The sequence below is a fragment of the Theropithecus gelada genome, chromosome 20 (assembly GCF_003255815.1).
Source record: "Theropithecus gelada isolate Dixy chromosome 20, Tgel_1.0, whole genome shotgun sequence".
NCBI classification, from domain to species: Eukaryota; Metazoa; Chordata; class Mammalia; order Primates; family Cercopithecidae; genus Theropithecus; species Theropithecus gelada.
The window spans coordinates 35,710,041-35,736,546 of record NC_037688.1 but is presented as its reverse complement, the minus strand read 5'-3'; the positions used below and the strand labels follow the sequence as shown (position 1 = coordinate 35,736,546).

At 43.8% G+C, this 26,506-nt stretch overlaps 1 pseudogene; it reads left to right on the top strand.

Moving 5' to 3' along the window:
- Positions 1–14,711, top strand: part of LOC112613845 — a 28,672-nt pseudogene extending 13,961 nt beyond the window's left edge.
- Positions 14,712–26,506: the final 11,795 nt, after the last annotated feature.

The following is a 26,506-nucleotide window of genomic DNA, read 5'->3' as shown; positions in this document are numbered from 1 at the left end:
ACCTCCCAAAGTGCTGGTAGTACAGGTGAGCCATTGTGCCCGGCTGCTCCTACGTGTTTTCTGTTAGTAATTTCTCATCCTCTGACTCGTTCATCCTTGGGGAGTCAAGGGATAGATCCTTGACTATAAATCCCCATTTTTTTCTTGTATTAGGAGTTGAGCTCAGTCTTTACTGCAAAACACCACTGGAGTGGTTCCTATACCTATTGCAGTGGTCCTATATAAAGTCTGCCTTTCTGTTCTTTAACAAGTGTCATGAATTATTTTTAACACAGTGTAGCTTTTAAAAGGAAGTCACTGCATGGTCCACACTTGGGTGTGCAGTTGTGTGAGTGAAATAGGCACATACATTACCTGGAATTGGTTTAGATATTAAAAATACTTTTATTTCTCTTACAACTCCTTCAACATCGTGGATTGTTTTTTGAGTGAAAGACTAAGAAAATGTTATTGGAGTTAGCATTTTCTCTCATGTATTTCTCATAAACGACAGTATATAAGGGACTTTTTTGAACTATGGGAGCCTTATGAGGCTATAAGCCTTCATGGGCAGAAACCATGCTTTTAGCTGCCTTTGTGTGATAGGGTTGGGCAAATCTGAAAATACGGAATGTGTCATTTTACTAGTATTTTTTTTGGTATTTCATCCCGAGTTTGATACTCAATTTCCTAGTTTTAATATTCTTATAAAACATGACAGTTATGTGATAGTATATAATCTTATAATTATGTGAGATACTACCACAGGGGAAACTGAAGATTACAAAAAGAGGGTTGCAATCAAAATGTAAAAAAGCTCTTTTGTGTGGGGCGGAGGGGTGATAATGGGGAAAAGTTTGAGAAACATTGCTCCCAGATGATGGATAACATGGGAGGGCCACTAGGAGAGTTTCAGTAAAATAGGTCGCTAAGACTGAGGTGTTTAAGAACATCAGATCTAGTCCTGTTAGCCTGTTTGAGAGATGAGAAAACATCCAGAAAGATGTTGACGTTTTCATTCAGCAAATCTGTGGCAGGCCCAGCACAAGAGGTGGGAGTTTCAGACCAAAGACTATACTCCTTCCAATTTACTCTTCAGCTGCAATCAAGCATACACCAAATGACTATGACCATGCTTCCTTGGTATTGATTGTTTAATCTTCACAACATTCTCTAGAAGTACGTAAGGCACAGCCCGAGTTGGCAAAGTGGAGAGACAGAAGCCATCCCTACTGGGAGCGTGTGACCGACTTCTGAGGGACCGAGGTGGTTCGTTCCTTAAGGCCACGATTTGGCTAAGCTACAAATTCGTTTAAACTGGTGAGGTGTTTCTTTTCTTTTGTTTTTTTTTTTTTTGAGATGGCGTTTCACTCTTGTCGCCCAGGCTGGAGTGCAATGGATACAATCTCGGCGCACCACAACCCTCCGCCTCCCGGGTTCAAACGATTCTCCTGCCTCATCCTCCCTAGTAGCTGGGATTACAGGCACGTGCCACCACGCCTGGCTAATTTTGTGTTTTTAGCAGAGGCAGGGTTTCTCCATGTTGGTCAGGCTGGTCTCGAACTCCCAACCTCAGGTGATCTGCCTGCCTCTGCCTCACAAAGTGCTGGGATTACAGGCGTGTGAGCCACCATGCCCAGCCTACTGCTGAGTAGTTCTGGATCAAAAAGAACTTTCTGTGCTTTGGGAGGCTGAGACCAGAGGATTGTTTGAGGTCAGAAGTTCAAGGCCAGCCTGGGCAAGAAAGTGAGACCCATCTTTATAAAAAGTCTGAAAAAGCTTGAGACATGTGCTGCTTTGCTTTAGGATACATTTTTTTTTTTAATAGAAGTACTCAAAAAAGAGCAATCTTTGTACTCAAATTATGCAAAACAGAATTTTAAAATGTAGTTACCTTTGATGGAAACCTATTACATTGATACAGTTACCAACGATCTTTTGAAGTTCTGAGTTTATGCATTTTATAGGATCTGTTTACCAAAGTGAGGACATTTGTTAAGAATAACCAATTATGGCCGGGTGTAGTAGCTCATGTCTGTAATCCCAACTCTTTGGGAAACAGGCGGGTGGGTCACCTGAGGTTGGGAGTTCAAGACCAGGCTGTCCAACATGGAGAAATGCCGTGTCGACTAAATACAAAATTAGCTGGGCGTGGTGGTGCATGCCTGTATTCGCAGCTACTTGGGAGGCTGAGGCAGGAGAATTGCTTGAACCTGGGAGGCAGAGATTGTGGTGAGCGAGGCTGAAAACGTGACACTGCAAAAAGACTTCAGATAAAGTGGGTGAGCTAAGTAACTTTTGCAATGAAAGGTTTGGCTCTCTTTTGTCCGGCTTTGTGAGTGGCTAATGTATATGCCATCTCTGTTTGGACAACTCCGGTTTTCGCCTAATGTGTGAGATATTGACGGATCAGTTTCTAGAAGAGAGGATAATGGATTCTTTGATCGATTTCATTTGAAATGATCAATGTTTGGTCCAAAGCTGGAGCACTTCTGGGTTAGTGCCAAGGCATGTTCATTGCATTACACAAATTGGTTAGAGAAGTTGTAGTCCGTCGCACTTCCTATGCTGACGATTCAGTCTGTCAAGGTGCCATTGTGCAGTCGGGTGGGAAGGTCACCTTGGCCATGTATCCTGGAAACCACCTGGCTGAGAGCTTTCTAAACAGGTTTCCAGAGGCAGAAGTGACTGGTCATTATGAGCTTACTACTCAACTGTCATTCTTTGAATGGATTGGATGAATAAAATGGAATAGGAAATAGCCTCTGGTAGGCAGAGTGGCTCACACCTATAATCCCAGCACTTGGGGACGCTGAGGCAGGAGGACTACCTTAGGAATTAGAGGCCAGCCTGGGCAATATAGCAAGACCTAACCACTACAAAAATTAGGTAGGTGCGGTATACACCTGTGGTCCCAGCTATTCTGAAGGCCAAGGTGGGAGGATCCTTGAGCCTGGATGGTCAAGGCTGCAGTGTGTTGATAAAGGGAGACTCTGTCTCAAAATATTAAGATGGACAGCATGGCAAGCGTATAAATCTTGGTACTTTGGGAGTTGGGATCTACCTTAGAATGACACAGGTGAGTCTCCACAAACCAATGCAATTGAACCATTTGCACCTGTTTTACCAGAAGTCCATAATGAGCTGAGGAATGTTTCACAGCTACAGGGTTTAGACGGAGAGCTTTAAATGGGTAAAAATAGGGGATTATGAACTGGAGTTTGCAAGGCCCCTAAAACTGTGAAGTAGTTTGCATATGTACCTATGTATGTGCCTTATGGAGGAGAGCGCAAGCTTCCCTGATGGGCTTTCTATTATAATTCAACCAAATAGAGAATTAGCATAAAAACCTCCCTTTTTTTTCCACTCATATCTCCACTTCTTGATTTCTTTCTGATTTTAAGTGGTCCTGGGTTGATACCTAACATCAGTCAGGGGAGACTCTGGTGCTACGCGTGGATGGCAAAATGAAAAATCCTGATCCACGTCATCGTTGTGGCATCAGTGGGAGTGAGGCCTGGGGCGCTCAGGGTGGAGGACGCAGGCATTGTGAGTTGGGTGGGGTCCACAGAACTGACAAAGGCATTTAGGCTCCCCTTACCCCATGCTGGGAACCTTGGAGCTTGAGCCCACTCAGCCAGTGTCAACATGACCAAGGCTGTTAGCAAGGGTGGGAGCCTCTGAGGAGCAGGAGACAATGAACTGGACCTGAGCCTAGACAACCTGAATGAAGGTCCTCAAGCAGCTGGCTGCCCTTCCAAAGGCCCCCATGCTGGATCTTCTCTGCAAGAAATCTGAGGCTCTACTGTTGCATTTACGTGGCCTCACATGCCTGGCGAGGCTAGATTAAGAACAAGCTGCAGGAGGTGGGAGGATCGCTTGAGGCCAGGAGTTGGAGACAGCCTGGGCAACACAATGAGACCCTGTCTCTAATGCCCCCCGACCCCCCCACAAAAAACTGGACATGGTATGCAGCTGTGGTCCCAGTTACTCGGGAGGCTAAGCAGGAGGATGGCTTGAGCCTAGGAGGTCAAGGCTGCAGTAAGCCATGATTGCACCACTGTACTTAAGTCTGGATGACAGAGACTCTGTCTTGGTGGCAAGGCACAGAGAGGGGAAGAAAAAGTGGGCTGTAACAGTTGCCTACAGACTTGAGCAATCTGGTCAACCTCCAGAACCTGGTTCTCAACAGGCTGGTCACCCTGCCTGTCTGCTTTGCTTAGCTCAAGAACCTGTAGTGTCTGGAACTGTAAGGTAACTCCCTGGATCCCGTCCTGGTCAAGGTGGCAGGTGATTGCTTGGATAAGAGGCAGTGTAAGCAGCACGCCTGCGAGGTGTGTCACAAGAACTGAAGGCCGTGCAGGTGGGTTTAGAAGCAGGAGAGGCAGAGAAATCTGAGGTCAAGTAGCGAGCTAAGGAACCTCAGGAGGGGGGGAAAGAAGGATACCTTCAAAGCAGTGAAGTGGATCAGGAGAAGAAACTAAAGAAGGATACAAACCAGACCCCGAAATCTAAGTCCCACTCCTACTCCCACAAGCTACCACCCAGGACTCGAACAAGGTCATGGCTTTGCTGAAGCTACTGCTACTGTTTTGTGTGGCGAGTGGGCTGGTTGCTTGTGGGTGACAGAGCTGCAGCCTCTCTGTGCCAGTGTGAATGCCATCTATGACAATGCAGTTCCAGGGTCTATGTCACCATGAGGTCTTCCAGTGGGGTCTTCCAGACCGACTCGGCAGTGAGCTTGTCCCCAGCACTGCTGCCCACCAGCCTGGGAGTTTGGATTCCTATGGAATTGGGTTCTGCTGGACACAACCTTTCTGTAGCGTTAGACCTACCCACCGTCACCAAATGACTGCTGATTGGCACTTGAGACTTTCTCCTTGTAGGAATTACTTCTTAGGGTTACTTGTTTTGGAATTAGGAGAAATAGGAATCGGGGTGTCAGATGACAGTTACCTGCATGCCTAAAGGAATAGGCTTGGGCATGGGGAGAGAAAAAACAGCCTTTTCTAGTTATACAAAGTCGTGTAAAGGCATGGGCCATTTCTACTAAATGGCCAGCTGTCACTATGCATGTACTTCTTTTTTTGAGAAAGGGTCTCTGTCACTGAGGCTGGAGTGCAGTGGTACAATCAAAGCTTACTGCAGCCTTGACCTTCTGGGCTCAAGTGATCCTCCTACCTCAGCCTCCCTGGTACCTGGGACCACAGGCGTGTGCCACTTCACCCAGTTAATTTTTAAATTTTTTGTAGAGACAGGGTCTCCCTGTGTTGCCCACACTGGTCTCAAACTCCTGACCTCAGGTGATCTGCCTGCCTCACCCACCGTGCCCAGCCTAAGAGGAAGTGTTATCGGGGGACCTGTGGAAAACTCAGTAGAACTAGCCTGCATGGTGGTGGGGATGGGGATGGGGAGGGATATACTTATTTTCTTTCAGGACCTCAGAGATTTAAGCCTTTTTGTGGCCATACAAAATGTCTGGCTATGAAAAGAACTTCACGACCATCCAGTCCAATATAATTGCAGTCAGAAAAACTGAGGCCTTTCATGACTTACCTGTGGTCTCCCAGCTAGTTTGAGACAAAATTGGATTTTCACTGTGGTATTCGTTCTTTCCTTTACATTATGTTGCCTCCTTTGTAATGTCCTGAGACAAAACTCTAAGGAGATCTATGTCTCAGCCAAAGTATAGAGTCATTCATGGCAGACAGATGAATTACTCAGATAGACATCTCATGCCATCAGGTCTTGGGCAGCTCCCATAGAGTCCTACTCCAACTTCTGTGTCTTTCATAAAGTGGCAACACTGTAGGCTCCTTGCTTTGATTTTAAAGCGTTAACTCCCTAACTGCTAGTGGCAGATCTCTGCAAAGCTACATTGTTTATAACGGCTCTATTTGTAAATGATGTGACGATACCTCAAAAGTAACCTGCTTTTGCAGGTCTTTATGGATCAGCTTCGTAAGACTGTGAGGTTTAGAATTGATTCCAGATCATAACAGAGGGGAATGAATGGAAACAGAGGAAATGAAGGGAAACAAGTAGCATCGTGTAGCTGAAAAGCCATGCATCCACCAGGACTAGTACTGATAAGGACGGCACTGTCCCTTCTATTGTCTTGTAGATTCAGCATTTTTCTTGCCTCCTTTGCTTCGTCTTTTCACAACTGGATGGGGAGTGATCACAAACAACTATGTCGTGGTGCTCATTCACTGAAAACTCCCCATTGCAAGCTCCTTGCCTCTGCCTGCGGGGAGCAAACCTGTTACAGCTCAGAGCTGAAGAGGGCAGGGTCTAGCCTTTTAGCTCTAGTGGCCTATTTGGATAGGACTGCCACTCACGACTGTCCTGATACTGGGGAAAAAAGGACCACTCATGACTGTCCTGATACTGGAAGAAAGGGCTTTGTTAATCTTCTCCCTCAAGGATAGCTCTGCTGCATAGGCCCACACCCTGCTCAGAGTCACTTACGCTTTCCTTTAGTCTTTCTCCAAGCTCCAGAGCCATTGGTACAAACGGTTTATTGAAACTAAATATGTAAGATTAAGACATGGAAGTTGTTACCATAATCATCACATACTGTTCCTTCGTTAGCTGAGGCAGCTCAGTGGCTGAGCCTAGTTAAGCCAACCCACAGGTTCGTTCACGACTTCGAGATTAGATGCCGATTCTTTTGGATATCTACAATTATTAAATACATGTCTGAGTTGGGGAAAAACATCCGCATCCATCGTAAGACCATGCGTCTGGCTATGGGATAACACCTTGGTAATTCATCTCTGTTCATCTGAGAGGGGGGCATTATGCTGAGATCTTTTTCCTTGTCTTAAAATAGGTGTTTTGACCAACCTTGCAAATATTTAATGTATTATACTAGGCTATGTGTGAGATCTCTGGTGTATACAAAAAATAAAAGTAATCTGTAAACCTCAGTGGGCCTACAGTCCTTCTGAGGCATATAAATAGAAAGCAGGCCAGGTGCAGTAGCTCACGGCTGTAATCCCAGCACTTTGGGAGGCCAAGACAGGCAGATCACCTGAGGTCAGGAGTTAGAGACCAGCCTGGTCAACAGGGTGAACCCCCCATCTCTACTAAAATTTTAAAAAATTAGCTGGGTGTGATGGTAGGCACCTGTAAGCCCAGCTACTCAGGAGGCTGAGGCAGGAGAATCGATTAAAGCAAGGAGGCAGAACTTGCAGCGGGCCGAGATCGCGCCCCTGCACTCCAACCTGGGTGACAGAGTGATACTCCATCTCAAGAAAGAAAGCAAACACTGAGTGTTTTCTTTGTGCCAGGCTCTTATAACCATACATATCCCTATTTGCCAATCAGTAGTCTGAGGTTAAGATTGTCCATCTCCACCGACTTTTTTTGAAATCGGAACACTAAAGCTTATATTTGATCACATAGAAAATAACTGGTGAAGGCAGGGAGTGGGGAACGAACATACACTGGGGCCTGTGGTGGGGGGGTTGGAGCGAGGGAGAGCATCAGGTTAAATAGCTAATGCAGGTGGGGCGTAATACCTTTAGGTGATTGGTTGACAGGTGCAGCAAACCACCATGGCACACATTTACCTCTGTAATAAACCTGCACATCCTACACATGTATCCCAGAACTTAAAATATACAATAAAGTGGTAAAGCATACTTAATAAATGCCATGGATGTGTTCTTGCTCATACAGTGAGGTTCTTCATTCCTCTTAAGGAATTCTCAGTAAACCCTGAAAGTCCTTTTACTTTAAACGTGAGATAGGAGGACTGTTTCCATTCCAGGGAAAGAAATATCAGGAGGATGGGAAAGAGGGAGCTGAGCAAGTACCTTCTGCTTTTCTCCCCTCCTGCCGGTCGTTCCACTTGTTGTAGAAGAAAAGGTTAATTCTGAGTAGCATGGTAGAATTATTTTTGAGAAGAGTACCTAATACTGTAGATACTTCCTTTTTTTCTGGGAAGGAGACTGACGCTGAGAGAAACGGGACTATGAATGCCATCCACATAATTTGTGACTGTGGCTCTTTCTAGTCTGCCCTCATGTTGACATATGCCCAGAGCATTTCTGTCATGCTGCCTCTTTTTCTAGAATGTCAAGCTCTGATCATGCTCTGATTACTGTGTAATAACACGTGCTGTGTTTGTGGGAATAAAATTTCTACCTTCTGCTTATGTGTCCACCTGTTGGATTATACTCAGAACTCTCCAAAACAAAAGGCCAGGTTGTGGAGAGCTCAGAAAAGGTCACCCCAAAACTCAGTGCCAGGAAGGAGACCAGTTCTAACTGAACATCTGCTTTGGGCAGAGGACTGCATTTGACACATCTATGTCTGTCTTTCCATTTAATTTTCAACAATAATTCTCTGAGCTTAGTACAAGCATACACAATTTTCAGGGAGGATACTAAGTTTGAGAAGTTAAGATGCTTACCTAATCTCACCTGGCCCCTAGTTATTGATGGAATCCATATGTGAACTCAACTTGGCCAATTCTTACTCTTTTCCTCTATAGCAGGCTCCCTGCCAGTCTTTGTCATGGCAGGTCAGCACATGGGATACTGGCTCTGACAATCTGATCTCCAGGGATCTTCCCCTTGTTCCGTTTCACTTGGAGGATTCAGCAGATGCCTGGAGTGGAGGATAAAGGGAGGGAGTCATTGTCTTCACATTTGGGAATATGTGCTCATATGAAATGATGCAAAGGAGGACAAAAATAGTTGGCCAGGCGCAGTCATGCCTGTAATCCCAGTACTTTTTGGGAGGCTGAGGCAGGTGGATTACCTGATGTCAGGAATTGGAGACCAGCCTGACCAATAAGGTGAAACCCAGTCTCCACTAAAAATTAAAAAATAACCGGGTGTGGTGGTAGGTGCCTGTAGTCCCAGCTGCTTGGGAGGCTGAGGCAGAGAATTGCTTGAACCCAGGATGTGGGCAGAGGTTGCAGTGAGCCAGGATCATGCCACTGCACTCCAGCCTGGGTGACGGAGTGAGACTCTCCAAAAACAAAATTGTTAGCATTCACTACAGTTACATACATGAGTGCATTGACTAAGACATCTATGAAGGTTCTTATTCAATCCTCCCAATAACACAGAAAGGTAAGTACCACAACAATTCCCACCTGTGGATAAGAAGCTGAGCATGGAGAAGTTAACTAGTTCCAGTGTTCTAGTTAACTACTAAGTAAAGGATCCTTGATTCGTACCCGGGTCTGAGTTCTGAGCCTTAATTACTTTGCTGCATTGCATCTGGTGTTGAGTGATTATTCTGTCCCCATCAACAACTGGTAGGCCACAGAAACCTTTTATTTATGGGCTGTTCAGGCAAGTAAATTTCATCACCTAATGACATAGCTTTTTTAGAGAGCTGTCAACGTAAGATAACCTCCCTCTCTGGTTTGGTGGTGGTTATTCATTTATTCAGAGCTGCTATTAATTTTAATTACTTGTTTCACCTTTGACCACCATAAAGTTCATCTGATTAAAAAAATTCTTAACACAGAAAATTGCTAATAAATACCAAAAGCTCTAGGTCAACAAAGCCAGGCATGCTTGATTAAATATCCATGGAGCTTATAAAATGTCTGCCTAGGCCCTTGGCATTTGTAAAGAGACATTTATGACTCCAACACAATCTTTGCTATCATTGGGCTTATAGCTAACATATCAATCTTGACCATCAGTTTTGACTTTTCCTCTGGAAGAAGAACTTAAGCTTCCTACATTTTCTACATTTCTGGCACCATACAGAATTCATTTTTAAGATACACACACTTTCTCAGCAAATGAGGCTTTTAAGAAGCTGAAATAATAAAAACTCTGCATATTTTAAAATCCATAAAGCAACAGAAACCTTCAACAAGGGGACAGGGAAAGGGAGGCTTCAAAGCAGGAGGAATGTACATTAAACATCACAGGGAGTTTCCTCTCTCTGAGGTTGAAGGACAGTATTTGCCAAGAATGTCCTCCTTTGAAGATGCCTGTGAATAGAGCCGGTTTCTTCTCTGCAGTAGTTTTTGGATTCAGGGGGAAAGAGTCTTCTGAGTTTTTAAATTTTCATTCCATATATTCTTTTGTTAAATCTCTTGACTGACCTCTTCGTCTTTTGTGATGTATGAATTGTTAGGCAAAAGTAACTTGGTAGAAAATACCTGAAAAAAACAAAAAAAAATACGAAGTTGTTGTGCTTCTGGTGGGAATTCCCCAACATATGAAGATTACTTTTTCTTCTACTGTTGTGAGGTTGAGTATCCAGTCAGAATGCATTTCCCTGTATTGTAATTTGGGATACAAGCTGGTCTCTGGGTAACAGATCCACTTTACTGGCAATTGCAAAAGTTGAGTCCTCCACTTAATGCAACTTGTTTTTTCTCTGTCCCCAACCCCCTTTCTTTGGATTTGTGAAGGATGCGTTTTAGCTCTTAGATCTTTTTAATAACGTAGGCTGAAAGTTAATGGAAATACTGCATTACTGAAATAATGAAATAATAAAATAAGCTCAAATCAGTAGGATGTGTCTAACAAGCACCGAAGTATTAAGTTGGCACACTGACGTCCAGTTACATATATAAAACCTGGTTTTTGATTGAAAAATTACGGACCAAGAAGCAGTTTCTCTGCTCCTTCTAGAATCTCTGGTTGGTTCAGCCCACCTACCTCCACTCCTGCCTCTACTATGTCCATGAGGGTGACCCAGAAGGTCCTACAAGGTGTCCACCTCTGGCCCCTGGGCCTTCATTCAGCAGCCTTTCCTACACAGGTGCGTCCGGTGACAGCATCAGCTTCTCTAGCTTCTCGCGAGTGGGCAGCAGCAGCTTCCGGGGTGGCCGGGGGTGGAGGCTATGGTGGGGCCAGTGGAATGGGAGACATCACCACCATCATGGTCAACCAGAGCCTGCTGAGCCCCCTTAACCTGGAGATGGACCCCAACATCCAGGCCATGCATACCCAGGAGAAGGAGCAGATCAAGACCCTCAACAAGTTTGCCTCCTTCATAGACAAAGTGTACAGTTCCTGGAGCAGCAGAACAAGGTGCTGGAGACCAAGTGGAGCCTCCTGCAGCAGCAGCAGATGGCTCAGAGCAACATGGACAAACATGTTTGAAAGTTACATCAATAATCTTAGGTGGCAGCTGGAGATTCTGGGCCAGGAGAATCTGAAGCTGGAGGCAGAGCTTGGCAACATGCAAGGTCTGGTGGAGGACTTTGATGTCATCCTCATACTTGTTCTTCAATCAGCGTACAGAGATGGAGAATGAATTTGTCCTCATCAAAAAGGATGTGCATGAAGCTTACATGAACAAGGTGGAGGTGGAGCTGGAGTCTCGCCTGCAAGGGCTGACTGAGGAGATCAATTTTCTCAGGCAGCTGTATGAAGGAGGAGATCTGGGAGCTGCAGTCCCAGATCTTGTACAAGTCTGTGGTACTGTCCATGGACAACAGCCGCGCTCTGGACATGGACAGCATCATTACTGAAGTCAAGGCGCACTACGAGGAGATTGCCAATCATAGCCAGGCTAAGGCTGAGAGCATGTAGCAGATCAAGTATGAGGAGCTGCAGGCGCTGGCTGGGAAGCACGGGGATGACCTGATCTGGCGTTTAAAGACTGAAATTTCTGAGATGAACCAGAACATTAGCCGGCTCCAGGCTGAGATTGAGGGCCTCAAAGGCCAGCGCCAGCAGGCTTCCCTGGAGGCTGCCATCGCAGATGCCAAGCAGCGTGGGGAGCTGGCCGTTAAAGACGCCAAAGCCAAGCTGTCCAAGCTGGAGGCTGCTCTGCAGCAGGCCAAGCAGGACAGGGCGCGGCAGCTGCGTGTGAGTATCAGGGGCTGATGAACGTGAAGCTGGCCCTGGACATCGAGGTCGCCACCTACAGGAAGTTGCTGGAGGGCGAGGAGAACCGGGTGGAGTCTGGGATGCAGAACATGAGTATCCATTCGAAGACCACCAGTGGCTACGCAGGTGGTCTGAGCTCGTCCTAAGGGGGCCTCACAAGCTACCGCCTGAGCTCCAGCTTTGGCTCTGGTGCGGGCTCCAGCTCCACCAGGGCCGTGGCTGTGGAGAAGATTGAGACCTGTGATGCGAAGCTCGTGTCGCAGTCCTGACGTCCTGCCCAAGTTAACAACTGTAATAGTCTCTCCCAGCCTGCACCCCCTGCGACTGCCCCAGAGCCCGGAAGGGAGGCTGCTGTGCAGCGGGGAGCACAGGTGAATGGGAGACCCACCTGAGGCTCAGCCCTAGTCCTCAGCCCACCTGCAGGGGAGTTTACTATCTGGGGAACCCCCTTGCCCATGCCTCCAGCTACAAAACAAGTCAATTGCGCTTTTTTTTTGTCCAAAATAAAACTTGAGCTAGCTCTGCCCCCCAAAAAAACAAAAACAAAAAACACTTTCTACAAGGAGCTTTAAAAGAAAAAAATTCACCCACATTATGTCACCCGGAGGTGACGCCTATTAACCATTTAATGCATGGTTTTTGTTTGTTTTTAGAGTCTTGCTGTATTGCCCAGGCTGGAGTGCAATGGCATGATCTTGGCTTACTGCAATCTCTGCCTCCCACGTTCAAGTGATTCTCCTGCCTCATCCTCCCAAGTAGCTGGGATTACAGGCGCCCACCACCACACCCAGATAAGTTTTGTGTTTTTAGTAGAGACAGGGTTTCTGCATGTTGGCCAGGCTGGTCTCGAACTCCTGACCTCAAGTGATCCAATGCAGTTCCTTTCAATCATGCATGTTAGTTAATGGCTGCATGTTTAAAAATCTGGAATAGTTGCCTAATATGCTGGGAACTTAATATTTGTAGTATGTGGACAAAATAATTTATGGTTTTCATTTGACCAGTTTGTTTTTGATTACTGTGAAAGTTCTGTAAGGTACAGCTATAAGCAACCTTAACCTGTTTTGCAAGTTACTCTTGCTTGGTACTTGATTTGTGGGGGGAGATGTTTTGTCTTTGAGAATCTGCTCTCTAGACATACCTACATAAATATGACAGCTTTGTGTTACTAATGCTAATGGATTAATTAGGTGATATAGTTAGTTTTAATATGTAAAACACAACCCAAAGAGCGCACTGTTCCCTGGACTTAGGCAGATCTGGACTCCAATCCTGGCTCTGAAGCTTCAAACCTGTGCAGCGTTAAGCAAATCACCAAGCTCAAATCTCTTTGATCATTAATTTCCTCATCGCTAAAATGAGAGAGTAATAAACCTACATCATATGGTTATTGTGAGATTAAAAAGCATGTGAATATTCGAAGAAAATCACCAGATAAACTTGAGTTGTCATACAGTGTGACTTAGTATGACACGCGTTGATTTTTTTTAGAAGAATTCTATGTAAGTTTTCGTAAGTGAAAAAAGCCATACTGTTAGAAGATTAAATGTTACCTTGCCTTTTATTTTCCTTCAAATGATACCATGCTTAAAAGACATGTTAAAATTAACAGTGTTCACTTTTTGAAGGGAAGCTATAGAGCTGATTTAGATTGCTCATTCTGACTAAATCTACACCTTGGAAAATTACTGTCATTTTAGTTTCCTTCCCATTGTTCCCGAGTACTTGGAGTACTCGGGAAATTTATCACTTCTTCTCAGAGCCACCTGATACTTCATTTTTGAGCAAGTGCTTCTAAAAAGATGAAGGCATTTTTTATCTCCAGTGTTACAAATCGGTTTGCAGCTGGTGGTAATTTTAGTTTTCTAAGCACCTTCTATGAGCAAAAAACTTTGTAATGCCCTTCTTACCTACATTATCTCATGAAATGGTCACAAAAACTTTAATGAAACAGGAATATTCCACACTCTACATGTTCTTGTTTTTTTATTTTTGAGACGGGGTCTTGCTCTGTCACCCAGGCTGGAGTGCAGTGGTGAGATCTCAGCTCACTGCAGCCTCCACCTGCTGACCTCAAGTGATCCTTCTGTCTTGGCCTCCCTAAGTGCTGCGATTGTAGGCGGGAGCCATTGTGCCCGGCCTCTAGATGTTCTTAAATATTCCCAGCAATTTACAGATGCAGAAACCAAGTCAACATGTGAGTTGTCTTGATTCCTCGCAAAAAGCTGGCTCGGTGTCTCTGGCTATTTTCCCCATTACAGAGAGGGAGGCAAGACAGTCATTCCATCAGTTGTCACTGAGTTCCTGTCATGGGCTGCACTGGGGAGTGTGAGGCCAAGAGGGGGCAATCTATTCTCTCGGGTTACTCTTCACCTGGGTGCCCAGAAGGTGGAAGCCAGGCCACTTCCCTTTCTTCTCCAGGAGGCTGAGCATGTGCTGCTGGACAATGCCTTACCCAGGTGAAAAAGTGGCCCCGGTCCAGCAGCTCTCTGTTGTCCAAGTCCACCCGCAGCAGCCCCGCTGGCGGCCAACACTTCAGCACCTGGACCCAGAGGACAGCGCCAAGCATGGCTTCAGGCCTGGAGGCCCAGCGCCCACCCCAGGCACCGCCCTGCCAGGGCCGCCGTAGGTACTTGGCCGCCTTGAACTCGCCAAGCAGCAGCAGCAGGGCCCTCAGCAGCCGGGTGCCGCGACAGGAGCCAGCGCCTTGCCGCCGTCCTGCCCGTTAGTCTCCGCGCCCATTGCCCGGCGCGTCCTTCCCTGGCCTGCCTTGAGCTGTCCCCCCGGGATCCCGCCCTGCAGCCGCTCCCCGGGGCGGCACTCCAGCCCTCGGGCCCGGACACGCTGCCTATCCAGGCCATTGAAATGTCCAAGCACATAAACAAGTTTGAGAAGGGGTTGCTATAAAGGTACTCTTCCTCCAGGCTGAGGACTCTAGCCGCTCTTGGAGTCTATCCTTGATGGCTCGTTTTGAGATCTTTTAAAACTCCTTTGTTGTGCTCCCTACTTTATTTAAAAGTATGCTTCAGGAGGCTGAGGCACGAGAACCGCTTGAACCCGGGAGGCAGACGTTGCAGTAAACCAAGATCAGGCCACTGCACTCCAGCCACAGAGCAAGACTGTCTCAAAAAAAAAAAAAAAAAAAAAAAAAAAAAAAAAAAAAAAAAAAAAAAATTTGGTTTATAATTGGTAACTTTTTTTTTGAGATGGAGTCTCGGGGCGCTCTATTGCCAGGCTGGAGTGCAGTGGCACCGTCTCAGCTCACTGCAACCTCCTCCTCCCGGGTTCAAACCATTCTCTTGCCTAAGCCTCCCAAGTAGCTGGGATTACAGGTATGCACCACCATGCCCTGCTAATTTTTGTATTTTTAGTAGAGATGGGGTTTCTCTATGTTCCCATGTTGGCCAGGCTGGTCTCCGTCTCTTAACCTCGTGATCCGCCCACCTCTGGCCTCCCAGAGTGCTGAGATTACAGGTGTGAGCCACCACGCCCAGCCTATTGGTAACATTTAATGCTGATCTCCATCGTCGTGTATGTCTGCATTTAATGAATTCCCAGTTGAATTAGCACAAGCCTTTTGGAAAGCAGTTTCACACCATGGAACAAAGAGTCTACAGTAAATATTCTTTGATACTATAATTTCACTTCTGGAAGTCTAACGGGAGAAAAACCTAAAGTTGAAAAGTCAACCACACACAAAAATCACACAGATGTTCCTTTAAAAACTAATTATAAAGATTTATTACAGCATATGATATGCAATATTAGAAAAATGGGGAAACATTTTTATTTAAATAGTGAAAAAAAATTTTTTTAACAAGGTCTTGTTCTGTAGCCCAGGGGTGGAGTGTAGAGGTGGAATCATGGCTCACTACAGCCTCAATTCCCTGGGCTCAAGTGATCCTCCTGCCTCAACCTCTTGACTAGCTAAGACTACAGGCATGGGCCACCACATCTGGCTTATTTTCTGTAGACAGGGTTTGTTATGTTGCCCAGGCTGGTCTTGAACTCTCAGCTTTAAGTGGATTTAAGTGATCCTCTCACCTTGGCCTCCAGAGTGTGGGATTGTAGGTATGAGCCATTGCACCTGGCGTATTTTTTTTTTCTCTTGATCTCTGCTATTGAAAGCCAACTCAACATTTGTATTTAGAATGCTTAAATAAAACTTTAATCATAAATGGATTCAAAACATGGCAATCATGCATGTGCTAATGGATTTGTATATTGGAATTTTATGGAACCATGGAAAGCACATTATAAAAATAAAATATTATAAGTAAAATAAACTAGGACATAAATTTTTAGTACAGTTTGTAATCTCTGCCACTTTTATGGGTGATGGCAGAGCTATTTAGACACTGCTGGATACAGGCGTTCAATAAATGTTAATTGGATAAATGAAGACAGGTGAAGGGTAGTTCCTAACATGTTTTTTTTTTTTACTCATAATTGTGTATAGCAAGATATGTTGGTTTTATAGGAAACACTTTTGTAGATGCCATGTCTAGAATCTTTGTTCATAAATCGTATTTTCAAATCTTGACTTTGAGACAGGGTCTCTGTCACTCAGGCTGGTGTGCAGTGGCATGATCACAGCTCATTGCAGCCTTGACTTCCTGGGTTCTAGCAATTCTCCCACCTCAGCCTTTTGAGTAGCTGAGACCACAGGCCTGTGCCACCATGCCTGGCTAACTTTTGTATTTTTTTTGTAGAGACAGGGTCTGGCGATGTTGGCCAGGTTGGTCTCAAACTTCTCAGATCAAGCAATCCACCTGCCCCCAACTCCCTTAAGGGCTGGGATTACAGGGGTAAGGCACTGCCCCTGGCTTCAAATCTTATTTCACAGTTCTGTGAGTGATGGTTTAATTCCTACTGATAGATGAGGAAGTGAGGGCCCAACACCTCATCCTTATGCAAAATCAGGTTGTAAGTGCCGAGTCTAGATCTTCTGACTCCAAGTCCCTTGACATTTCCTGACACTGAACTTGGCTAATATGTTCCAGGCTCTGGTTTTGGAGACAGGAAACAAAATTGAAGTCCCTGCCCTGTCCCTGGCTTGCTGGGTGATTTAGGGGTAAGTCACTTCTCTGTGTCTCTTCCTTTCTTGGGCTTTTGACCTGGTGATTTATAAAATCCTTTCCCCCTGTTTCTTTCAGTGGAGAGAGGACTCTGTTAGGATATTGGCTATCCAGTCTAATGTTGCTCCCCCAGTCACTATCTCTTATCTCCTTGTTTTTTTCTCATTTTCATCTTGTCAATTTATTATGTCCCTTTACCATGTCAACCTTTTGTTGACATTTGGTCATATTGTCAGAAAAGATATTTATTTCTTTGCTCGTTATATATTTTACCTATCTAGATAGAAACTTTGTGAGGACAGAAGTCCTCTGTGACTTTTGCTCATCTGTACCTCCAAAATCTAGCACAGGGTTGGACTCAGACTCATAGTTAGCTCAGTAAAACAGTTGTTGAAGGAATTGCAGGAATGGAAGTGTATGTATGATAAAGATAGGATGGGCTCGCTTCTCCCACAACATCCCCTACTACTACTATGGGTCTTTCCCCCATTAGTCTTGTCAGGAAATAAAGTGCTAGAGCAGTAGTTCTTGGCTGGGTGAGTTTTGCTATCCTAGATGACATTTGGCAATATGTGGAGCTACTTTTGGTTGTCACAATTGGCACATGCTACTGGCATCCAGTGGGCAGAGACCAGGGAGGTTGTTAAACTTCATACAATGCACAGGACGGCCCCAGCCCACTCCAGCTCCTGATAAAGAATCCACAGATCCTAAATGTCAACAGTGCCAAGTTTAGGAAACTCTGTGCTAGAGAGATTGAATGAGGTTAGTTTGCTTGTTTAAAATTTTCATTTGGGTGATTGTTTTGAAATTTCAAGCATACAGAAAAGTTGCAAGAATAATACAAAAAATGACCTTCACCCAGATTTTCCAATTGATATCTTGCCCTATTGCATTATCGTTTTCTCCATATATGGAATTATTTTTCTTTCTGAACTATTTAAGGGAAAGTTGCAGACATGATCTATTGCCTCTGTATTAACTCAGTGTGCATTTCCTAAAAGGTTTTACATAAACACAGCATCATTATCAATTATGATGACCCAATATCATTATCTAATCTAAAACCTTATTCATGTTTCACATATTATCCCAACTGTCTGTGAAGCAAGTGTTTTATTCCTCTTGCATTTGGGATGATGGTAGAGCTTGAGTTACCTGGATCTAACCCATCCCAGTATTGTTTAACAAGAATTAAAGCTTTTAGGCCGGGCATAGTGGCTCACGCCTGTAATCTGAACACTTTGAAAGGCCAAGGTGGGCAGATCCCAAGGTCAGGAGTTCAAGACCAGTTTGGCCAACATCGTGAAACCCCATCTTTACTAAAAATACAAAAATACAAATACGTAGCTGGGTGTGGTGGTGTATGTCTAATTCCAGCTACTCAGGAGGCTAAGACAGGAGAATTGCTTTAATCTGGGAGGTGGAGTTTGCAGTGAGCCAAGATCATACCATTGCACTCCAGCCTGGATGACAGGTGAGATTCTGTCTCAAAAATACTAAAAATTTAAAAAGTTCTCCTGGAGCCAAACATTGATGTTGAACTCCTGCAACTCACCAACTTTGTTGGGTTGAGTTTGGCCTTTGGGGATATCACCCTGAGTGATATCTTTTAGACACTGAGTCTGGACGTGTCTTTCAGTGGAATTTTGTGCAGTGAGGATGGTACCAAGTCTCCTGGCTTCCAGCTGGAATGTCAAATCCTACTTCAGCACCAGACACATCCTTAATACATGGGAAGCTTTGTGATATATCTCCCAAATAGTGAGGATTCGTCAGCTAGCATTAACCTAAAGAATAATAGAAATCCTTCAAAAGGCTTTTTATGTTTTCTCTCTGCCTTGCTTCCATAATCTTTCTTGACATTTCAGATGAATTCTACCTGAAATCTATGGACCAACTTTGAATAGAAAGGCTTATAAGTGAATATTATTTGTCAGATACTAGATATTTGTTATTTAGTCTACTGGGGCATAAAATTTCATAAGACTTATTAGATATTCTTTTGTTCCTTCCCTTTTCAACTTACCTTTGATTCTCTACTGCAGCATATAATTTTTTTCCTCCATCCTAAGAGGACCAGTGTCAGGCACATTTCAGGTGCTACATAAATGGTGACTGTTACAAGTGATGTTGCCAGAACTGAAACCAATGTATTAGTGCCCCGGGGCTGTTGTAACAAATGACCACGCACAGGGTGGCTTAAAAATAACAGACAATAGCCTGGTGTGTTGGCTCATGCCTGTAATCCCAGCACTCTGGGAGGCCAAGGTGGGCAGATCATGAGGTTAAGAGATCAAGACCATCCTGGCCAACGTGGTGAAACCCTATCTCCACTAAAAACACAAAAATTAGCTGGGTTTGGTGGCGGGTGCCTGTAATACCAGCTACTCAGGAGGCTGAGGCAGGAAAATTGCTTGAACCCGGGAGGCGGAGGTTGCAGTGAGCCAGGATCATGCCATTGCACTCCAGCCTGGCGGCAGAGTGAGACTCCGTCTCAAAAAAACAAACAAACAAACAAACAAATGTTTCTCATTTTGGAGCCCAGAAGTCCAAAATGAAGGTGTTGGCAGTGCTAGCTCCTTAGGGAAACTGAGGGAGAATCTATTCGATGCCTCTCTCCTGACTTCTGGTGGTTGCTGGCGATCCTTGAGCTGCCTTGGCTTGGTGCTACACTACCCTAGCCTTTGCTCTAGCATCACTTGCCTTTCTTCTCCATATGTATATCTGAGTCTCTTCTCCTTTTCTTATAAGAACATCAATCATTGGACTTAGAGTCCATCCTAATCCAGTATGACCTGATGTTAACACATATTTGTGTCATAGCCTCTCAAATTCTTATGTTGAAGTCCTGATCCCTGTACCTCACAATGTATACAGTCATGGGCTGCATAATGACTTTTCAATCAATGATGGACCGCATATACAACTGTGGCTGCGTAAGATTATAATACCATATTTTTACTGTACCTTTCCTACATTTAGTTATGTTTAGATACACAAATATTTAGCTTTGTTAAAATTGCCTGCAGGATTTAGTACAGTAACACACTGTACGGGTGTGTAGCTTAGAAGCACTATGCCACACCACATGGCCTAGGTGTGTAGTAGGCTATACCACTTAGGTTTGTGAAGGACACTCTATGATGTTTGCACAACAAAAACATTGCCTAATACCACATTTCTCAATATAATCCTGTAGTTAGTGATCCATGACTATATTTTGGAGATAGGGCTTTGAAAAGAAGTATTTAGGGTGAAATGAGTTCATAGGGTTAGATCCTAACCCAATATAACTTATGCCCTTATAAGAAGAGGAGGTTAGGACACAGACACACATAGAAAAGAATGTGAAGATACCAGAAGATAGGCATCTATAAGCTGAGAAGAGAGAGCCCCTTGGAAGGAACCAATCCTGCTGACACTTTTTGATCTTGAACTTAGAGCCTCCAGAACTGTGGTAAAGTATATTTCTCTTTAAACCACCCAGTCTGTGTTAGATTACTATGAAACTCCTAACAAACTAATGCAGTCTGCAAAGACCCTATTTCCGACTGGGTGCGGTGGTTCATGCCTGTAATCCCAGCACTTTGGGAGGTTGATATGGGAGGATCCCTTAAGCTCAAGAGTTTGAGGCATCATAATGAGTTCTTGTCTATATAAAAATTTTAAAAATTAGCTGAGTCCCAGAAGTTGAGGCTGCAGTGGGCTGTGATTGTGCCACTACCCTCCAGCCTGGATGGCAAAGACCTTGCCTCTTTAAAAAAAAAAAAAAAAAAAAAAAAAACCCTATTTCCAAATAAGATTATATTTGGAGGTTCTGGATGGAAATGAATTTTGGGAGTCTCTATTAAACCCACTACACACAGCATGAGTGAAAGACTGCAGTGAAAAATGAGGCTACAGGGATAGTCTAAGACCAGATTGTGGACAGCCTTGAATGCCAGGGTTAGGGTGTCTGGCCTTTTTTCTAGGTACCAAACTCTGCCAAACTGAGGATGAACATGTGAGAAGCTTAGAGAGAAACCACAATGAATAGATAGGGAAGGTTTGTTGTAATTCCTAAATCATATCATCCTTTTGTTTTGTTTTGTTTGAGATGGAGTCTCACTCTGTCGCCCAGGCTGGAGTGCAGGGGCGTGATCTCGGCTCACTGCAAGGTCCGCCTCCCAGGTTCTTGCCATTCTCCCAACTCAGCCTCCTGAGTAGCTGGGACTACAGATGCCCACCACTACGTCTGGCTAATTTTTTTGTATTTTCAGTAGAGACAGGGTTTCACCGTGTTAACCAAGATGGTTTCGATCTCCTGACCTCATGATCCTCCTATCTCGGCCTCCCAAAGTGCTGGGATTACCGGTGTGAGCCACCACACCCGGCCTCATCTCATCCTTCTAATGAGCATACATGGTGTGTCAGAGTTAGGGAACCTGGTGACTTTGAATTGGTGGGAAAGACTTTCAGGGTGTGTATAATCCCCAAGAGGTTTTGAATGTGTTCTCCTATGCCAATCCTGATGACCAAGTGCTGGCTGCTGGAATTCTACCCCTGACAAGGACTGTATGATGAATTCAGCATGTCTGCTGTGGACAATGGAGGGGGAAATTGGGCTGCTACAGTTTGATTGTTAGTTCCCTCTAAAACACTTGTTGAAATTTGGTGTCCATTGTACCAGTATGGAAAGTGGGGGACCTTTATAGAGGTGACTAGGCCATGAGAGCTCTGCCCTCATGACTGGGATTAATGCCATTATAAAAGGGCGAGTTCAGCTCCCTGCTGTCTCTCTCATGCACTTTCTTGTTCTTCTGCCTTCCCTCCACGGGATGATGAAACAACAAGACTTTCCAAATACCACCTCCTTGATCTTGAACTTCTCAGCCTCCAGAAATGTGAACTGATAAATTTCTGCTCTTTATTATTTACACAGTGTCTGCTATTCTGTTACTGCAGCACAAACACAAAGGGGCCCAAGTGCCATGTATTTGAGATCCCTCGTTTGGTTCTTCAACCCAATGAATTGCTTCGTGAATGTGTGCCACAGCTTGTTCAGAGTCCAATTACTGTGATAGGAGCAACTGCTTTTGTTTATAACAATTCTGGAAATTGAAGCTTTAAAAATATTCTGTTGAGTGTTCTGTTGAAGTCTCACCCAAGTACTTCATTGATTTTTTTTTTTTTTTTTAAATCTGAACAGAGTAGCCAAATGATACCAAGTTAGAGGCAGTAATGTGTAAAATCGCTTTCATGAAGAGGTTCTGGTTTATTTCCTTCAGTCCAGGGAGCAGAGCCCGGAAAGCTCTCACTTTACAGAGGCCTTTGATCTTCCCATCTCAGTCTAGCTGTTGGCTGTTGAGTCCTGCATTTGTTAGCCACTAGCTTTTGGCTCCTTTGGGTACAGTTTTGATGTCGTTCTTTGTTCTTGTTGTTTTTAATAAAGAAGCGAAACTTCAGAAGAATGCAAAGTATTTAGGTATGGAGGTAAATAATTTGTTTTGAGTGAAAACAGAAAAGTTTCTTTTAAAGCTTTGTGTTCTCTGATAAGATAATTTGATCAAATTATTTAAATCATTGATTAATGAGACTTAACATCATGCTTGGAACCTGGGGTACAGAGAATAGAACTTGTACTTAACCCTTGAAAAGAGGAAATGCTGTAGTGCGTTAACTCATTTATTCCATCAACAGTTACATATTGAGCCTCTAGCAAATGTCATATTTCTCTGGAAATATAATAAAACATTTTTTCTAGTTCTGAGCTCTTGGAGTTTATAGTCTAATAAGATAAATAAATATAAATGTAAAATCACATGTGAAAAATTGAAACAGGCAGGAGGTATTGGTGCTATGGGAATCTGCAAGGGGATTTGATTCTGGCAGAGCTGGTTACTTAAAAACTTTCTATTGTTTCTTATTAGCCCTAATTTTGGGGTGACAAAATGTACAACAGTATTTCCTTTTCTAGCCTTTCATGGGGTTAGGGCATCCATATAGCAGAGTTCTGACCAACAAAACAAATTGCAGTCTGCTGGAGGATGTTGGTCATAAGAGGAGCAAACCAGGCTGGTGATGCTATTCTATGTGTCTTTATTGAATGTGGATGTGATGTCTGGAGTTGCAACAGACAACTTAAGATTATCAGAAAAGGCCAACAGAACAGCAGAAACATCAAACTTTGCCTTATTGATTTTCTGAAACAAAGAATGCTGCAATTGCTCACTTTCAGACTTCTTGTTATGTAATAATAAAAATTCCTATTTGCTTAATCCACTGTTAGTCGCATCTTTACTTGCAGCCAAACACATTCTTAAGTGCTGTTAAGGGAGTTCAGAGAAAGTTTCCCTGAAGTCTTGACTAACTGATTGAAGAATGAGCAAGGTTTAACTAGATGATGGGAGAGTTTCTATGCAAATATTTGTGACAGGAGGAGATTGGTGCCCACAAAGGGTGGCAATACAAAAGTGAAGGGAAGAGAGAATGGAGAGGGATGAAGGGCAAGACCTTACAGCCTTTCCAGGCCATGTTACTTTGTTTTTGAGAAACTTGGAAAGCCATTGAAAGGTGTGAAGTAGGGGAGGATAATATAATACTTGTCCATTGTTAGACAAACGCAGTAAGTGCTGTGAGTTTTTTAAGGTATTATGAATGCACAGAGGGAAGAAATACGTCTTTCAGGAGGGCAGAAAAGGTCGCCATTGTGTTGAATATTAAATAAAGAGAAGAAAGTCACCAGAAACAAAATGAGGAGAAAGAGTTCTGGACAGAGGAAAGAGAAATATGATCAGAGTGCTGCTGGTGTAAATTAATGGTGCATTTAGGTTCCCATGAGTAGCATAGCTTGTGTCAAGTGTAGGGCTCCTCCATGAAAGGAATGGAAGGTGCATTTACAAATGTAGGTGTATAGGCAAGATCATCAAACCTCTGAAACAAAGCCTGAGTTATAGTTAGGATGACAGTATAATTTATTACCCAAACTGGGAAACTTTCGGAGTGAAAAACGGTGCTATAAATTGTCGAACAATTGTCATTCATCAGCTCTCTCCAGGGCAAATTGGAATGTAATCTATGGTCACTCTACTTGGGTAGATTAAATATATTGAAATATATTGGACAACCGGAATAATTAATTGGCTTTTAATAAGATAAAATTTGCGCATACCATCTCCCAACTTAAAAATGAATGTCCCACTTCTAGAAAGCTATCACAAATGCTAAGAACCTACCTTTGGAGTTGCATGTAATAATTCTAATTTATACACTTAAACAGTTAAACTGTCTTCCAACTTTTGAAGCTTTGAAGTCAGCTTCCATTTACCAATTATGAGATGCTTTTCTACTGCTACCTAGTTATCTCCATGAACCCACTGTCTCTTTGAATTGGAATACAGGTCTTTCTAGTCTCATTTCTCTTCATAGCTTGTGTTAATCAGAATCATTTTGATTGCAAGGGACAGAAACCCAACTGTGGGAGACATGCTGACCACCACCCAAATATTCGAGCTCTCTACCTCCTGGGCCCATGGCTGAATTGCACTTGCAGGTCTCCCTCAGAGGGGAAATGTTTACTATTGCTGCAGATCGTTTAATGGCTGCTGTGTGTCTCTGCTGTAGAGAATTGACAGCATTTTAGATTGCTGCTTCTCCATCTGCTGGTTTCTAGAGTGAGCACAATGTGCAGAGAAGGAGTCCCCTTTTAATGCACAATGAATGTGAAAATGAGAGACAGCAGCAAACTTTGCTGTTTGAAGCCACTGAGGTTTTTGAGATTGTTACTGCATCATAACCTAGTCTATCCTGGCTGAGAAGCCAACTCAAACTAGCCCAAGTGAAAAGGAGAAATCGTATTCTGTGGTTTGGAGGAATTGTGGGGCAGCTCACAGAATGCACAGAAACAGAACCAGGGCCTTAGGGGATTGAAATGATGAGCTAAGAACTATCTGAACACACACATTTTCTTCCTGTTTTCTTTCCCCTCCCTCTCCTTCCATCCTTGCGCCCTTATTTCTCATCACTGCTTATCTTTGTTTTGCTTCATTCTGCACATTGCACTCATCTAGAAAGAAAGAATTCTGCCAGAAGCCCTGCGTTTACTTTGTCCTAATTGAACATGTCCAAGGGAAACGATTTCATTGCTCCCAGTTTCCAGGTGACAACCACTGGAAAATAATCTGATTGGCTCTGAGTGGACTGTGGATACCTCCCTGAACCACCCACACTGACAGAAGTGTCAGCTTTGCTTGCTAGCATGTGTGCACATGTTTTTGACTACTGTATGTTCAATTTATAGTTCCTTAGCAGAATTTTATTTAAAGTAGTTTCCATTTTGTGGATGTCAGTTCAGAAAAAATTAGATGTTAACCTGCTTAAAGCCATGTGTAATTAGAGGTGCTAATATTGGCTTTGCAGACCCTCTCAGGTAGTCTTGCTCTCTTGCGTGCTATGGCTGGCTTCCTCTGTCTCTCCATATTACCTATTACCGTTAGTAGATACCCTTTGAATTTCTTGCATCAGATTAAATAAGATACTGAGTTTGCTAAAATTTGATGTTATTTATTGCATGCCCCAAACACTAAATTTTTTGGGTTTCTTTCTGTGAGATGTGCTTTTCTGGTGATGTTATGGAAGTTCTTGCTAATCTGAGAGAAGAAAATACTTTATATTTCTATTTATTTATTTTGTTACCAACTTCTGAGATGGGGCCTCACTATGTTGCCCAGCCTAGAGTGCAGTGGCTATTTACGGGTGCAACCACAGTGCACTGCAGCCTCAAATTCTAGGCCTCCAGTAATATAACTTTATTTTTAGATAAGAAATGCTGCACTGTAATGCTGGGAAAGAGAAGCCATTGAGCCTTGCAATAAGCCAGTTCTCCTTCAAAATATTAAGCCTGAGTCTGTTATAGGTGTTTCCTTTAACTTACTGATTTTTCTTGTTATGTCACTTAATGATGTGGATGGAAGCATCTTTGGTAAGTAGAAAACTGCTCTGTATTGTTCTTTACTCAGAAGAACTGTAAATCTTACCCTCGACTTTTGTGCTAGCAAGCAGCAGAACTGCTACAATTAATCAGAGATGGTGTCTGGGCAAGTAGCTAAAACTTTAGAACCTTGCTACTCACGCTGTGGTCTGTGGTCTAGACTTGGTGTCCACTGGGAGCTTGTTGGAATTAGCCCAGCCCCATGGAATCTGTGGTTTAACAAGGGCCTCAGGTGATCTACAAGCATTTAAAAGTTTGAGAAACACTGCTCTAAAGATTAGAATCGGCTTCCTGGTAAGGTTTGGGGAGCCTAGACTGTTTGGGCTTCGAATGTAACTGACATCTTCGGGAAGACGGGAAATGCCTGCCTTCCCAAATATGTCAGTTATATTGAAAAGTTGTATCACCTGACACATGATACAATGTTCACATCCTCTGACCATGACCTTTTGGGGGAGACATTGCTAATTGCTTATGTCATGCTTTCCACCAGGCTTCTTCAAGATGCTTCTCTATCCTGCAGTCCAGACAGCTTTTATGGAGGCCTAACAGTTGGCCTGAGGCTGGGAACATTGGCTTATGCCCTGCAATCCCAGAGCTTTGGGAGGCTGAAGCGGGAAGATTGCCTGAGCCCAGGAGTACTAGACCAGCCT